This window comes from Crocuta crocuta, unplaced genomic scaffold, assembly GCF_008692635.1.
Source record: "Crocuta crocuta isolate KB4526 unplaced genomic scaffold, BGI_CrCroc_1.0 scaffold5, whole genome shotgun sequence".
NCBI classification, from domain to species: Eukaryota; Metazoa; Chordata; class Mammalia; order Carnivora; family Hyaenidae; genus Crocuta; species Crocuta crocuta.
Genome location: NW_027530500.1, coordinates 4931723 through 4950278, shown reverse-complemented (window position 1 = coordinate 4950278; position 18556 = coordinate 4931723).

Sequence of the window (18556 nt, the reverse complement as noted above, 5' to 3'; positions counted from 1 at the left end):
CTTCTAGTATTAGAAAAATGAGACCCCCAGTCAAGGATATTAATAAGTGGGAAAAAAGAACCAATTTTATAATGTAGCCACTGAGCCAGGAAAGGCAATCTTCCAGTTACCGAAGCAAGAGTAGATGATCAGTATATGATCCACATGGGCTGACCTGATATGGAGACCCTGGGTACTGACATGTCAGTTCCTGAAAGGACCTCCATCCAGAGTCAGTCAGCCTTGCATCTGGAGCAGAGTTCCAAGAAGGGACCAAAGTACAACCAGAAAACGCTATGTCAGTACTTCCAAGGCCGTGTTGCTGATATTGATTTGCGAGACGTATCAAATGGCCTTAAGACCTGTGAGTGTCAGTCCTTCAGGAGTAAAAGGAAGTCAGACTGAATCCAGAATAATGAGCTCTAACCTCTTAGACTGAAAGCCTGAAATGGGAGTAGTTAAGATTATAATGAAAAGTCCAGAATAAAACCAGAATGTTTTAGCCCCCTGTGACATGCATTTAGGGCTGGTTTCTGCTTTTTCTCTCTAGGGTCCTGGCTATATATGTGTGTGCGCACGCACACACACACACACACACTCTCTCTCTCTCTGTCTCCGTCTCTGTCTCTCTCTGAAACCAAACCAGGAGTTGTTCCTGCCCCCTTTCGCTAGACCCCCATGGTAAACTTGAGCAAGCTACCTCAACTGCCCTGGATACAGTGTCCCATGAAGGAGTTATATGGCGGCTTAGTCATGTGAAGAATTATTTTTAACCTATAGATCACTGGCAAATTGTTCTTTTACCAAAGCTGGGGACAAGACAGATCTTTCCATGTACCTCCCATTTTTCTTTTTGTTAAGATGTGTCACTCTATCAAACAAAAATGGCCAGCAGAAAACCCTTATGTACCAGGTTGGCAAAATAAATATGATTTGACACGGATACATTTCAACTTTCTCTCATTTGGTTGCTATATGTCTAGTTCAGGTTGGAGAATAGGGTCTAGCTACTATCCCACTCCCTAAATCCTTCTGCTTTGGATGTCTACTCAGGCACCTTATCTTTGCTGATGTGTCTGTTTTAAAAATTTCCTTCTCCTTTTCCTCACTCTCAAGGGCTCATTTCTTTGGTAAGGTGTTATAGAGAAATATGGTTGATTAAAATAGTTTGTGTTAAGGCGTGAATGACTCATAACTCACTTGATGCACCGATGGGTGTTGCATCTTAATGAACACCTTTCTGGAAATGATGGTGGAAGTAAAGAATTTCACATCGGAAAGGAGAAGAAAGTACCTGCCTAGAATTTTCTAAATTTCATTATTCGATACATGCGTTCATTTTTAGTCTAGGTCTTTATAGCTGATATGACATTCGAGGTAACGTTAAAGAAAAAGAGAGGGAGATGGAATTTGGGTCTAGAATGATCTATATAATTGCTTCAATGCTGTTTTATTTGAGCTTATCATAACTGGCTTTCCCAAGAAAAACTTCAGCAAGAAGCAAACTAACAATTCCGATGAAGCAGTGAAATGCTGAGAAGTATAGCTAATGGAGAAGCCATACAGAAATAATGAGCTATGAGTTTCGATTGTTGTCAAACTAATGCTGGATCCTTCTGACAGAAACACTAATCAAGTTTAGAACATCCGGTTCATTTCCAATTTTTTTCTTAAGTAACCAAATTAGTCACCCATACAATATTAAATCTCTGGTTCATTATCCATAAAATGTTTTGCTTTATTTTTGGATAGAAGTTGCTGAAATTAAACAGAGAGTGACACATAAAGCTATAACTAGTTTTCCTGTAAATGGATGTGTTAGCATAGCATATATTTTCCCTCTCTCAAATGCAGTTGGCTTCACACACATCGTAATTCCTACAGCAAACCAAATTTTGATACTCAAAACAGAAATATTCCTGCAAGTTTATTGTCCTATATTATCTAGTGTAATTCTCATCTTCCCAAAGGTTCAATCTCTTTTCTGGAAAAGGGACCAACTGAATCGGTTTTCCTCTTGTTAATTTAAGCACGAGTGTGCATGTGTGTATTGGATATTTAATAGAGAATCACAGTTAGAGCTGGGTCAGAGTCAAGATTGTGCCTCCACACTGCTGAAGCTAATTCAGGATCTTATTCTTTGGGCTATGGCTGCGTGTACTGGAGATTAAGGGAAAGGAGGGGAAGAGTGGATGGCAGAGTAGAACACTATGCTTTTGTAATGGACTTGAGATAGACAGAGGAAGTTTACAAGTCAATCTATGCTCCAAATAGAGGGCATGAGGCTGACCTGGTTAGTGCAAGTAATACAGTCAAGAGAGGGTGTGTTTTCTGTGGGGTTGTGTGCTGGTGCGGTCATCCTGGAGAAAGGATCAGGGAACCCCACGTGTCAGAGAGTGACCAAGATTGCTACTCTGAGTCTATGCTTAGTGGACCTTTGCAAGCAATAGAAGCAAATGAAAGGTGTAAACATACGTTGTATATCTCTGATGACTTTCCGAATTTCTCTCTGAGGCTGTACTTCCTGAGAAAAGGAATGGTTAGTCATAAAGAGAACTTCCTACAAGCTGATGTCTCCGGAAGCATATCATCTACCTGGAGACCAACTATTTGTTGACTTGCCTGCTCATATCTGCCATATTTAGCATCTCTCTTGCACATTACAAGATATTGTGCATCTTTTTCTCGGTCTCTCTGTTTATTTGTTCCTCATGTTTCATGCCCCTCCCCAATACACTCTTTCTTTTGTTACATTAAGTTACCATTTAAGCTACAGCCATGTAGGGGCGCCTGGGTGGCTCAGTCAGTTAAGAGTCTGACTTCAGCTCAGGTCATGAACTCATGGTTCCTAGGTTTGAGCCCTGCATCAGGCTCTGTGCCAGGAGCCTGTCTTCAGATTCTGTGTCTCCCTCTCTCTCTGGCCCTCCCCTGCTCATGTTCTCTATCTCTCTCTCAAAAATAAATAAAAGATTAAAAAAATGTTAGGAAATGCTCTGACTCTTACTAGTTATGAGGAATTTTCTGTGGAGAAATATCAACAATACTTTCTTCATCTCTACAAGTTTGAAAAGCACCTCCTTTATCCCCAGATGTTGCCTTCAGCAGCCCAAACCCTCTAATTGCTAAACAACATCGTAGTCACTCAGATTTCCAGTACAGTCGGCGTGGCCAAATCTATTGACAGACTACAGGGTGTTCCATTCTGGACACAGAAACTTAATGAGCAACATCACACACTGCTCACTGACCTCATAATAGTATCCATTATCATTAGGCTTTCATCTGGCAACCCCTACGCAGGGGTGACGGCCGTGAGAAGTTCAGCGAGAACCTCAGGCTATTGGATTATGCTGGAAAATGTCATACACCACTGGTAACGACATAAAGTCGCATCAACCGCAGCTGGGCCCCACTGAACCTTCACATCCCTTTCACTCATCTCCAGTTGGCTTCGCAACCCATCTCTGGCAAAGGTGCTTCACATCCTCCCACTCTCCACAGATGAAAACTTCCTAGTGCTTCCTCAAGACTACCAAGACCTTTCTATATACCTTTTCTTCTTCACAGCGATTTTTATCCATTTTCTCCTCCCTTCAACCCTTCCTTTCTCTGCCCTCCTCTGTTCCCCCTACCCCCATGCTTCCTTCCATTTTTATTTACATTTAGTAAGGACCTGTTCTGTCCTTTATTAATCCCATGGTTTATAATCTCATGCAAATTCCCTTCTGTCTCACACTGACTGCTTCTCTTCTTCCTAAAATAGGATTAAAGACTTAAATCAGGTGTAGTTTCTTCTAAGCAGTGTTCTCTGAACTCTCCAGGCTAACTGGAGATTCTCCCTTTCTGGGCAGTTAGAGACCACATGCTGACCCTTAGCAAACTCGACTGTAACTACCACTCACTGTTACACTGCCGGCTCCACTCACTTGTGATCTCTTTGAAGAGAAGAGTTGCCTTTGGTCATTCTTACGCTTTTTATAGCATCAGGCACCGAGCAAGTTCTCAATAAATATGTATGGGATCCCTAAAACACACACACACACACACACACACACACACACACACACACACACACACAAGCGAAACTTGTTTCTGATACTTCTCTATGCGTATTCATGAACAAATTATTCCCCACCTCTGCCTGGAATATATCCCACCTTCTTTTCAACTCTGTTTCTTTAGCTTATATATGTGCTTAATCTTTCCTTATGAGACAGTCATTTTCTTGATCCTCCTAATAACTCAAAATACCCTTCGTCACTTGGGAGAATAATTTATATTTGCTGTCTCCACTTCATCACCTTGATTTCACTATTCTATNGAACAAATTATTCCCCGCCTCTGCCTGGAATATATCCCACCTTCTTTTCAACTCTGTTTCTTTAGCTTATATATGTGCTTAATCTTTCCTTATGAGACAGTCATTTTCTTGATCCTCCTAATAACTCAAAATACCCTTCGTCACTTGGGAGAATAATTTATATTTGCTGTCTCCATCACCTTGATTTCACTATTCTACTCCAGGGGCTTCTCAAAGTGTGGTTCCCAGATAGGCATCATCAACCTCTCTTGTGACCATATTACATATGCAAATTCTTGGTCTCTAGTCAAGAACTAGTGGGTCAGAAACCCTAAGGTGGGGACCAATCATCTATACTTGAATAAGTTCTCCCAGCAATAGCCAATGAATGCTAAAGTTTTGCCAGAGGCTGGCTCCGGCAGGTCCAGGGGTCCCTGAAGGATGGACGGTGTCAGCGAGAGAGAGAGTGAGAGAGCCCCGAGATTCTGATCACCAGGCAAGCATCTCTGTCCTGTCAGTTTTGGTGTCTTTATTTAAAAGTTCAGCAACAAGATGAAGTCATAGAAAGGAATTTCTTACAATGGGAGGCCTTTTGTGATATCAATTACAGAATTATTTCGACCAAGGAAATAACAGAATGTTCTTATTGAAAAACAGCATAACATACAAGTTAAATTGTATATAGATAAGCTAGGAGTTATTCTGTCTGGCTCTCAAGAAGATAAATGTTTCTGAATTGGTTTATTTGTGGAAACTAACATGGGGGCTCTAAATGTGTCAGTCTTTGCACCTGGGTTTATGTTTTAGCTATTTTATCTATCCTCATCCCAACTGCCAGTGTAAGGGAGGGTGTTTGTGGAATGCAGGCCCTGAGGAAGGGACTGCTATGCTTTACCAATTAGCAAAGATATATGTAGTGGCTGTGTTCTGCTCTTAACCCCAAAATAGGCTCTTAGTCTCGGGGTCAGACTCAATTGTAACTCTTGTGTTCTTAACCCCCTAAGTCTCGGATCTGCAAGGCCCATAGGAAGAGCCTTTTGACAATCGCCCATAGAGCTTTCATCTAAAATCTCTTTTGTAAAGGCAGGAATATGCTTTTCCTTATGAGGTATCTGTATTCAGAATATGGGTCTGATATGGAATATTGTGAGGCCTGGTCAATACCAGTAGGCTTATATCCAACATGAGCCAATAGTAGCAGAAGGAGATACCAGTTTTCATTTCTCATGGTAGGAGCTGCAAACATTGTCACTTCCTTGCCATGATTGCCATCCAGAGAGGCCGGTTCGGCTCCCGGCAAAGTTTAGAACCACTGTTTTTGAATTCTTTTTCCCATACAACTAAAGACTTTGATTTTGTTGTCGAATTGAATACAACTTTTTAGTTCCTTTCCTAATAGGTATTTAGAAAACGTTAATAGAGCTCAATAATACATCACACACTAATAACAATGACATACAACTAAAATAGTACTTAGAAGAAAATTTATAGGGGTGCCTGGGTGGCTCAGTTGATTAAGCTTCCGACTTTGGCTCAGGTGATGATCTCACAGTTTGTGGGTTTAGGCCCTGCACTGGGCTCTGTGCTGACAACTCAGAGCCTGGAGCCTGGTTCAGATTCTATGTCTCCCTCTCTCTCTTCCTCTCCTCCATTTGCACTCTGTCTCTCTGTCAAAGATAAGTAAACATTAAAAAAAATTTTTTTAAAGAAAATTTATACCCTCAATTGAAATTATTAAAAGACTGCTTCTTAGTTTTCTTTGTGTTTAGATGTTTTTGTTTCTCAAGATTTGAGGGATGTTTTTATTGATTTCTAATTTCACTTCCTTGTGATCAGAAAATAAGATCTATATGAATAGCTATCCTGTGTTATTTTTGATATTTTCTTTATGACCTATACATGAGTATTTTTCCTTTTGTGTTTGAAAATAATGTATATTCTATAAATTTTTGGTCATAGCTCTATCTATGTTATATTAAGCTTGATGATAGGGTTGTTAAAAATCTTTTATAGCCCTACTAGGTTCTTGTCATGAAGTTAATATCACTGACCATTAATTAATGTGGGTTAATTGTGGGTTTGTTCATTTCCACTTCAAATTCTGTTACTATTTGCTTTTGCCATTTTGATACTGTATTGTCACATATATATAATTTTAGATTTTTAAATGTTTTATTGGTACATTGTTTTTATTATTCGGTGCCCCTTTTCATCTATAAATATATTTTGCTTATTACTATCACTATAGTTATACTAATATTGTTTATCATTGACTTGTTAGATCTTTTTTCCACCTTATATTTTTGTGTGTGTGCTTTAAAATAAATTGGTAACATTTATTCAGTCAACAAGAGCTTAACACAAAAAAATATTGCATTCCAATTTAAAAAAAAAAGTGGGATTTCTTGGGGCACCTGGGTGGCTCAGTTGGTTAAGCTCTGACTGTTGATTTAGGCTCAAGTCATGATCTCCTGGTTCATGAGATAGAGCCTCATGTGGGGCTTTGCCCTGACAACAGGGAGCCTGCTTGGGATTCTCTCTCTCCCTCTCTCTCTGCCTCTCCTCCATGGCACATGTGCTGTCTCTCTCTCAAAATAAATAAACTTTTTTAAAAAAGAGTTCTTTTTCATATAGGGGGTAGAAGTAAAAAACAACATTATTGTTACAAGAGGAACAAAAATTAAAAATAGTGAGACAATGGGGCACATGGGTGGCTCACTCAGTCGAGTATCCTACTCTTTATTTCAGCTCAGGGCATGATCTTACAGTTAGTGGGTTTGAACCCCATATCTGGCTCTGCACTGACAGTGTGTGGAGCCTGCTTGGGATTCTCTCTCTCTCAAAATAAGTAAATAAATAACTTAAAACAATTTTTAAATAGTGAGGGGAGAAATGGGTGTGCTAAAAATGGAAATGATGAAATAGAAAAGAACCTTGAAATGAGTAAAGTAAATGCAGAAGGAAAAGACAAAGATTAATAGGAATAGACTAGAATGGCTGTGAGGATAAGAATGAATGGTATCCTGAGCTCCTGGCACTTCAAAGGCGAAGAGCACTGAGAATTGGCCCTTGGATGTGATGATGACGGGGGTCCTCTGAGACCAGGGGTGCTGCTCTGGAGGAGGGTGGGGAAGGCGCCAGAATGGACAGAAGTCATGGGGGAATGGACAAAGTGAAGACAGCAAGCACGGGCAAATTTTATGAGCTTTTGTACTTCTGAAGTAATGACAAAAAATGTTTAAATCACTCAGTCATGAGAATGAACTCACTTAGAAGGGAAAACACAAGTGTAGTTTACACGAAGAAAGTGGAATGACGTGGGAGGAGAGAGAATGGTGACCAAATAATATTCCCAGTCACTCTTTTATTGATGGCTAGAGGACATGACAGTTATAATCGTTGTGTAGGAACTTGGAAATATAGACGGCATGCATGCAACTTTCTTTAAAAGAAATAAAATTGACAAAATCCAGCCAACCTATATGGCTGTGGTAACAGTCCTGTCTTAAATACAAAGGACAAGAAGCCACACTTCCAAGTACCCAGGCAATTTTAAATGGCTGAATAAATTTATATTTATTTCCTTATATATAAAAACAACATACAGACAACACCAATAGTGCAAGAAATCAGAATATGCTAGATCCGATCCATTTTATAATAGATATATTGCAAGGAACAAGGAAAAAATATAAACCAAGGTAAGTGGCTGAGGAATGAAAAAGTTACGACAAACAAACAGTGAATGTTTTATCTTCTGAGATATTGAAATAGGACTACAACCATCTGGCAATTACTTTTATAGAAAAGAATGCAAATGTTCTGAACTCTAGCAGGGTTAATTTTTTTTTCTTTTTAATTAACTAAAAGAAAAAAATATATGTATATATATATTTTGGAGGTCAGAGGATAGAAGAAGTGAGAAATCTTATGGTGACTATTTTTTTCAAGTTCTGAAATAGGGAGAAAATCACTATATATAACACTGAAACATGTAGTTAATGTGAAATCATTGTAAATATAAAACACTAATGTTTTTATAATTTTTGTAACTTAAGAGGTACTCTAGAAATCAGTATTTCCTGCTTTGATTAAGCATTTACCTTGTGTTTATCCATTTTTAAAAACTCATCTTTGTTTTCTTTTGTTATCATTAAGTTAAAATGAATTGGATGATGTATACGAAGGGATATAATTTTATTGTTTTATAAAATTATGTCTAAATACCTATTAGGCTATGTATGAGTACATATATATATCTTTCAGTACATACCCATTACAATATTTTGGAGATGTTAATAATAATTTATGTTAGATGATGAAATTTTTTCCTTTCTTTTTTTTAATACTTTTCACTACTGTTGAGATTTTGTTGTTGTTATTAATGAAGAGCAGGAGGTGACTTTATAAAATTAGAATGCCTTCAACTTTATAAAATAGAATACAATTATTATAAAATACATGTTGAAAACACAAAGAAAATAATACAGGCCTTTCGTATTCATTCCACCCAGCAGCAAATATGCTTTCTTAGAAAATCCTTAGCTCCTCTCCATCACCTTCAGTATGGAGCTTGAGTGTTTCCTTAAGTCACAGGCAAGGCTGTCAAGCCCACTTCATCTCTTCTGGTACTAGCATGTGTCAATCTGCTTTGAGTCAGTAAAATTAGAATATGTATATATATTCAAGTAACTGCACAGCTGCAAACTCTCTTCCACTCATTTCCTTAAAACAAAATGAGGCTCTCACTAACATAAGTCAGTTGCTCACGAGATAAGCTTACACTGGCAGAGAAGAAAGAAGGATAATGTCAGTTTCTGAACCAGTGAGCATGGGGTGAAGGTGAAGAAGTAAATGAGTGTCATGTAAGCAATAGACAATGCAGGATTAGGCAGGAGCTCAGGGCTGGCCCTGTGCTTTAGGAAGAGTGAGAGCAGTGGACTCTCCAAAGGTATCCAAGTGGTGTGGGGGGTCCAGCAGTGTGGGGTGAATCTCCAGGAGACACCAACATGGGGAGTTATCCCAGGATGTCATTATTCCCTGTTAGCATCCTCCTTTCCACATTCACTGCAAGGCAGCACGCATCAAGACTGTTATTTACAGTCTTTCAGACATCACAGAATACTGTGTGTAATTAACACATATCAATTAACACCAGTGAAAAGGAACCGTATTTCTATGAAAGATTTTAAATATCAGGTTATTCTTTTTACTTCTGGTGGTATATACATTGGTTTTGATGTTTGTTTGTTTTTCAAGCTCTGTAGATCTGTGTCAAGATAATCAAAGAAGAAGGCATGAATGCATATTTCATTCCATTGAATACACATATATAAGGGTCTCTGGCATTCTTGTCTGTTGAGTTAAAGTTCCATATTTACTAGGAAATCAGAATGATAGAATCAGAACTGGTGAAGTCAAATTTTCCTAGATGATGCCCTCATGGACCAGAATGCTAGTAAAAATAATTATTAAATAATTCAGTGGTTTTGTTTGCATTTCTTTTCTCTCCTCACTCCAGCTAAACATTTTTGCTATACTCCATGGCACTTAGTCATTTGGGCTCCAAAAATAATAGCAGAAAATGACACTACCATTTGGTAAACATGGACTTCAGGAGGAAAAAAAGAAACAAATTAGATTCAAATATGAGTTCTACCATTTAACAGCTATGTGACCTTGGGAATTAAACTCACCTTTTCTGTTATAGTTTCCTGTGCAGCAATATGGGGCCATGCCTATCACACAGAGGGGTTGTGAGGTTGATACAGAACGGTGTGTGCAAAGAGCTTGGAATGTAGTAGGGGCTTCATAAGTGTCAGCTACTGTTGCAATAGACTGCAGAAAAATTATATTTTGAAAGTTGTACCTCTTTAAGGGAAGCATAACTTGACATTCCAAAATCCTTATAAATTTTCACATTTTTTTATTAGCATCCTCATTTCATTAGCAGATGTACTGTTATTGGCACATGCTGCTATTTCTTAGGTAGGAACATTTGCTTTCAGCTTGTTTGGCTGACATTCTCAGTTATATCCTAACTAACTATGATCTCACATTCTGTCCCCAAAGTACTGAGCACTCAAAAGCACACTCATTTTTTTTTTTTTGCATGAAACAGACATGGATATGATTGCACAGTTGTTGATGACAGAAAACAGTCATCAATACAGTTTACTCATCAAATCCAAATAAGTTATGTATACTGGACCAGACTCAACTAGATACATCTCCCTTTCTGGCCCAAATCCTTAAAACCATTTGGATAAGGAGTAAAGCCCGGATTGGACCATGTGTTTCCCCTGCTTACAATCTTTCCTCCTCTTTTACCTTGCACACCAATGCCTCCACTCAATACTATCTTAAAAATGTTAAAAATACCCCTGTGTGAGGCAAGTGTTAAATGATTTATATACATTAACATATTTAAGCCTTACAACAATCTTGAAAGGTTTGCATGTCTATTTTAAAATGAGAAAATTGGGGCTCAAAGGGTTTATATAATTTGTCAGATATTGCCCAGCTAAAACCCAGCTGAGCTAGACTAAGTTCATGTCTTCCTGGCCCTTAGACCCAGAGGTTTTATAGTGCACAGCACTGCACTACTATGTCTACTAAAACATGGTTTTTCCCTCGTATGGTTTTCCAATCAAATACCCATCACTGATTCCTCATCACCTAGTAGGTAAAGGTCACGTGTATAGAGTGTTCATAATCCTTTTAAAAATTTTTTTGATGTTTATTTACTTTTAAGAGAAAGGGAGAATGAGACAGAGGGCAAGCAGGGGAGGGGCAGAGAGAAAGGGAGACCCAGAATCCGACGAAAGCAGAATCCAGGCTCCCAGCTGTCAGCACAGAGCCTGATACAGGGCTTGAACTCACAAACAATGGTAAGATCATGACCTGAGCTGAAGTTGGAGGCTCAACCAACTGATCCACCCAGGCGCCCCTAGAGTGTTCATAATCTTACCCAAACTTTGGTTCAGCTTAATTAAATTATCTGTGTACCTGTGTATCTGATACCTGTGTATCAGAGAACACAACCTGCCTCTGGTAAGCCCATGTCCCTCACGCTAGCAAACACCTGGTGTTCTAAACCCCCTCAGGAAAGAAGCGTGTAAATCAAATCCATCCCAAGCCAGGATGACTCAGATAATTTCACAGGGAGAGGTGAAGAACTACAGAAGATGTTAGGAGGGCAATTATTAAGGACATCTTTAGAACATCCTATAGCTATTTATTTTATTTCTTTGTTTTTCTTCTTATGGTAAGTACTTCCAATATTCTTCTTGTCTACTAGAATTAGGGAATTTTCTTGACATGGAATGTGATGAAAGGTAAAAAACTCAACTTTTGACTCTGATAACTTTTGATTAATTTCAGATTTTCATGAAGTACATGGTGTAGGCATATGCTAGTTTGGGTAGAGCACATGGTCAAATTAAATAGTCCCTTCCATTTAAAGAATGGGATACAAAAGCAATGTCATAATTTAGACAAACTCTTTAACTATGGGCATGCTCGCTTGAGGCCAGATCCTCCATTAGGCCAGTGGATGGGATGAGAAAGAGAGGTGACATCAGAAAGGAACTGACCATCCAGGCATGGACTCATTTTTTGTCAACACCTGGCTGGGTCTCTCATTCATTCCAATTATGAGTTTTAATTTTGGAATTTCATAAATAGGCTTCATCCGAGAAACTGATGATTAGATTCAAGTGTACTTATGCCAACTAAATTTACTTGACTCAAATGTATCAATGATATATCACGGTGACTTTTATAATCGGGGTTTTCCTTTCTTATCACTGAAATATTGTCCCATCTTGTAGGCCCTTCCCTTTTGAAGTCAGAGCCTCTGAAAATTGAATTCATAATCAAAATAAAAGCAAAGGACAATGGAGAGTCCCTGGGTAATACTGACTGGATCTAAGGTAAGCTTTGTTGAAAGCCCACAATAGGATCTACCACTACAGGGCTCACAATACCTAGGCCAGAGTGATCCCCTGTATTTTTATAAATTATTATCTCTGTAATGATAACACTGCTTGAGAACCATTTTGCTGGTGTTTATTTTCTTTGCAGATTGCTTCTGCAAGTGGCTGACTCTCACTCCCTGAGAAAGGAGTCCGTGGGCATCTACAGAGTTGTCCTGATGGAAAACGGGTGCTGGTAGGGATGAGTGCTCCCTGGGAGGCTGCCCCTGGCCTTCTCCTGGACCCACTGAGAGGATTCAGGCTTGCTCTATGGCAGTTCCTCTCTTTCTCCATCTTCCAAAATGGCTCCCACCTTGTGACATTGACTCTTGAGCTCTTTCAATAAATAGAGTGAGAATACAGAAGGAAGCAGGTGCCTGAGAGGGTGTGAGAGCCAGGGCTGGAAGGACACTGAGGAAAGTAGCGCAGGTGAAAACATATACACTGTAAACTCCTTGCTTGGCAGATGACATGTATCAGCTTTATATAAAGGGGAAAGTAATTGGATTTTTAAAAGCTTGCAAAACAGGATTCTTTTTGCTGTTATAAAATTATGTGTCTTTTCTATGAAGAAGCACAAATAGAGCACATAAATTTGGTATTGCATTTGATTGCATAAATTTAACAAAAATTAAAAATAAATCCTTTATTCCTCTTTAGCCCCATACTACATGTACCATTGTCTGGTACAGCCCACTTTTTCAGTGTGCTTAATATGTAGTCCTGTTGTTATATATTATTGCAAACTGCATATGTTGTTTGCATAGATTTCCATTTCTATAAATAGTATATTGTTACATGGCACATGTTTTCTTCGATGTTTTTATTAATCACTTAGGTTTAAAGATTCACCTCTAGTCCTATGTAGTGCTTTTCATTAGTGATGCCAATGTAATGCTACATAAAACTCCAAAGATTTCCCTGCCCACCCCCCTGCCTCTATCCCTACACATTCCCCCCAATGCTCAAACACTATACATAATACTGTAAGTAACATTTTTGTATATATTCCTTTATGGACCTACTGATGTATATATACAGGGATATATTTGAGATACATACCCAGAAGAGGAATTGCCAGTTCAAAATAGATGCATATATATAATGCAACTATCTGTACCCAAGGCAAACACTGGGCTTTCACCATCCTTCTCAGATTAATTGTTTACAACCTACTGTTNGTGAGGCCGGCGTCTTTTTCTGTTGGCTAGCCTTCTGTGTCTGTGCGCAGCGAACTCTGTTATCGGTCTCTGTGTGTCTGTGTCTGTGCACAGCGAACTCTGTTATTGGTCTCTCTCTCTCTGTGTATGTCTGTGTCGAATTGTCANAAACACCTCTCAATTGGTTACTAAGTCCTCAATTGGAGACTAAGGTTCCCTAAGTTAAAATTCTGCTAAGTGTACTTAAGACTGATGAAAAGCAACCCTGTATATAGGAAACTGAGAGATCCATAAAAAAGGTGTAAAAAATGGAAACACATTTTTGTTGAGAATAAAAAAAGNCATAGAGATCTCCTGTCCCTCCCCACGACTTGTTTACTCCTGTCTATAAAAAGGCTGCAAAGGCTTTGTTCAGGGCCTCTCAGCGTCACCGGCAACGAGTGCTCGGAGGTCCGGGTTCGAACCTGCAAATAAACAACGCTTGCCGATTGGCTTTGACTCTGGTCTCTGGTGGTCTGTTTTTGGGGGTCTCTCGAACTCTGGGCGTTTCAATAGATGCTATTATTTTGATGGTAGATTTTAACTGTCTTGAATTTTTAACTGCATTATGCATCTTATAGCTTCAGAAGGACTACAACTCTGTACTTCTGATGAGGGTAAAGCAAATAAGGATGATTCTGGCCAAGAGAAAGGTAGAAGCCTGCATTTAACTTGGTTTGGTTTGGAAGATAAAAAGAAGCAAAAGTCAAAGAATTCATGTAGGCAGTTGAGAGCTTAGCATAGTGGCTCTCAACCCTACGATAACCAATACACCATTTTATTTGTTTTAAGTTTATTTATTTTGAGAGAGAGAGACAGAGACGGAGACACAGAGAGAGAGACAAGCAAAGGAGAGGCAGAGAGAGAGGGAGAGAAAGAGAATCCCAGCCAGGCTCTCCACCACCAGCACAGAGTTAGATGCAGGGCTCGAACTCACAAACCATGAGATCATGACCTGAACAGAAATTCATAGTCAGTTGCTTAACTGACTGAGCCACCCAGGTGCCTGGCCATTTTATAATAAATGTTTCATAATGTCCCTTTACTATTTTCAAGTGGAATTTATAGGTAACCTAACTTACCAACACAATATTTTCAAACTATTGCTCTAAGACTAATATAAAAGAAAAACAAAAGGGAAGTGATTTATAATGAAATAATATGCTTTTCAACTTGCAAATGACCAGGAAGCTGGAGTAAAGAAGACATAAAGAAATAAAGGCTTGCATATGTACACAGAATGATAATGAAGCAACAGCTATAGAAATTGTCCGAAACAGGTGTATTTTATTAGCAATTCAAATGCTACAGCGTTGTTGCCCATGATGTGCTCTTCCAAAAGAGTGAACAATTCCTGGCAGCCTTCCTAGCAGCAGCAGCAGAAGAAGAAGAAGAAGAAGAAAGAAAGGAAAGGAAAAAGTAAAATCTTGCCTCAATTTACAGGTTAGTTGCATTCTTGAAAAAATTAGTAATATTAAAACCATGGGTGGGGGAAAACATGTTTTCTAAATGTAAAATGAATTTAGGTTCTAGGCTCAAGATTTCTAAATGGGTTTTTCCTCCTGTGTGAATGTCCATTAAGGTATGTGAAAATGATGCAGAATGCAGGGTTATTCATTTTGGGGGACCATACCTCATTCTGTTTGTCTCTGCCCCTTGACCCCACCAGCAACACCCTTCCATAAACCAAAACATCCCCCCGGATGTGGAAAGCGACTAGCCTGGCTAAGCGATCCTTGAAATCAAATCTAAACCTGTAATTACTATTTTAAGTGTGGTTAAATCTTCTTAACCTAACAAGCCATTTCACAGTTACTGTTCAATCTGAGCAAATACCAAATTCTAATTGCTCAGTCTAAATAAATCACATACACAAAGCCATGATGTGTGTGTAAGAATAAACAACGAAATCTGATAAAGCCAGGGTGAATATCTCTCCCATCATCTATGACAGAAAAAATTGTTGCCAAGAATAGAGAATATAGGTTTGGGTTTTTTTGTTTCATTTTGGTTTGGTTTTGTTGTTGTTGTTGTTTTGTTTGTTTGTTTGGTTTATTTTTTGTATCATTTAGGTTTGGTTTCTAACCTGATTCTCTCACCAGGATATACAATCAATCAACTTATATATCCTTCTGGAGCCTCTGACCTAACTTGATAAACTGGTTGTTGATATTTGGTGCACAGCATTGTTGTTTGGTACAAACAATATAATTATATGCACTCCCCTGCCCCAGAGCAGACAGCCAATGAAGGTCACTGTGCTTTCAATGACGGATGTTTCTGCAAATGGGCCTCATGTCATCGACTGCAGGAATTGTGTTTGCGATGGCTTCCTTTCCCTAAGTCCACAATAAGTTCCGTGGATTGATCCACTTCTAACTAACTATGGACAGAATCGTTTAAAGTAGAATCTGCTTTAGAAGGTCTAATTTGTATTCACACAAAACAGAAAAAGAAAGATTAGTGAGAGGAAATATTTAGCAAGGAAGGGGGCCAATGAAACTTTGAGCCCTGGGGTTAGGTCCTTGCTCCTGGATTCATTCTGCAGCTTTTTATTAATCTTCGGAAGGCAGAGCATCTGAGTCTCCCGCTGGGCGTCTAACACCCCTGGAAACATTTGTATGAGAAGGATGACACCCTTCCAAGTTGTTCTCCATTATCTAAAGTGTGCGCTGTGTGTGTATGTCTGTGTGCTTGCAGACATTTAAGGTGCGTCTCTAATTTTATGATGAGCCGTAGACTCGTAATGTATTGACATCTCCGTGGATTCGGTTACAGTGTGCTATTTAAGAACCGTTGTCATCAAGTCATCACTCCATCACACTTTATTCATCATATGGAGTTGGCCCTAAAGTTTCATTTTCCAAAACTTATTTTGAGAGGCCACTCTCACGCAGGCACTGCCTTTTAATATTTACCTCCCATGCCATTTAAGCAATGAATGCATGTTAGAAAAGCAGGACCAGCTGCAGCGGGCACACGAACTCTTCCCGTTACTTTATAATCCATGGGAGTCGATGCGATGCAGTATCACCATGAGAGCGGCTTGCATCCAATTTCCCCCTTGGAAACAACGAACAATAGCAAGTTTTGTAAAGCGTTTCTGCAGTGGTTGCAGATCCCGAGATGAAACATGGAGAAGAGAAAAGCATTATAGATGTAGTACGGTGGCTTTTTTCTTTTAAAAGGACAGTCTGGTCTTTGCTTTCTGCATCTCTTCAGTGAGGAACGATGGGCTGGGTGAGGAGTGTGGGGGCACACAGGCGCACAGGGGTGAGGAAGGGAGAGGGGCACCGAGAGATGGAAAAAGCAAGTGGAAGTGGAGGCTCAAAAGCTTCATTCCAGAGCACAAAACAAGAAGCTTCTTGCCGGCAGAGAAATTTACAAATGAATCTGATGCTTTTTTATCTTGCTGGTGCTTTTCAACACTTGAAAGTGTTTAGGGGCAGACACAGTTGTCTGTCTGCATTGAGACAGTCTGTTGGTTTTAAAAGAATACTGAATTCAAAGCCTGTCCAAGGGGCGAGAGTTCAGAGGGTCTTCTGCCTTCACCTGGAGCAGAAAACAACCCGGGCTCACAACTCCCCTGCTGTAAAAATGGGTGACTTAAGTATGAGATGGAGTTTCTTAGGTGAGACCACAGGTAGCTGTAAATGTAGAGAAACAGAGGAATAGGAAAAGCCTGAGATTTGGAGACAGGTGCAGTATTCCCGAAGGAAATGTGCTGCCCAGGGTCCAGATTGGCCTTGGGGGTAAAAATAAAAATGGAATGTAGTTTTGAACTGGTACATGGGAACGTCAAATTTAGGGAAATCCAGTTAGGCAGACTTGGGGACAAGGACGTTTTGACAGATCGATCCAAACCGTAGAGAGCTGAAGGATCGATCAAAATGGAACGGTAGAGAGGAAATAGTACTGTCACTGCCTACAGAAGGCCAGACCCTGTGCTACACCCTTTGTTTTTAACAGTGTAGCAGTCCCCAAAACATGGTCTCTGGCCACGCACATGGGCTCTGCCTGGGGGCTTAGCACAAATGCAAATTCTCAGGCTCCACCCTGCACTTGGACTCCGAAGCTCCAGGGCGGCTTGAAAACCTGGGCTTTAAGGAAACTTCAGGAGATTCTGCTGCGCCCCTCATTTGAGAAGCTCAGTGTTAATTCCTGTAATCCTCACAACAGTTCTGAGTGCCTAGTGTTGTTTGGGTTGACTTTTAAGATAAGGGGGGCGCCTGGGTGGCTCAGTTGGTTAAGCTGCCCACTTCGACTCAGGTCAGGATCTTGCGGATTTGTGATTTCGGCCCCCAAGTCGGATTCTGTGCTGACAGCTCAGAGTCTGGAGCCTGCTTCGGGTTCTGTGTCTCCCTCTCTCTCTGCCCTCCTCTGCTCATGCTCTATCCCTCAAAAATAAATAAGTATATAAAAAAAAAAGATAAGGAAGCAACTCAGTGAGATTAGGGAACAAGTAAAATGTAATCATCTGGGCTAAGACTCACACCCAGATCGGTCTTACTTTAGAACCTGCTCGCTGTCTGATTTTTTCCACACTGTTTCCCAATAGGCACTATAAATATCGGGTATGAATGCAAGGGGAAGGGAGGGATTGTGTAATCAGCCGAGGTAGAAATGCTCGGGGAAGAGGTAGTAGGAGTTTGGCAAGGAGTAAAAAAGGTCAAGACTGCAAGAGTTTTAGAGTCTAACAGCGGATTCCTCAGAATCTGTTACCCATAGCAAAAGTTTAGAATAGGCTACCTGCAAACAAACAGCTGAACACTGAGCCCAAAGCCCTTTGAGCCAGTATTTCTCTGGCCGGAGCAATGATTCTCCAGGTGGCCCTGGGCCAGCGGCAGCACTTAGGAACTTGTTACCCATGCAAACTCTGGGCCCAAACAAGAAACTCTTGAGGAGCAAACCAGTCTTTTTTTTTTTTTTTTAATTTGCTTTATTTTTAAGAGAGAGAGAGTCAGAGTGCAAGCAGGGGAGGGGCAAAGAGAGGGAGACACAGAATCCAAAGCAGGTTTCAGGCTCTGAGCTGTCAGCATAGAGCCCCATGTGGGGCTTGAACTCACAAATGGTGAGATCATGACCTGAGCTCAAGTCAGAAG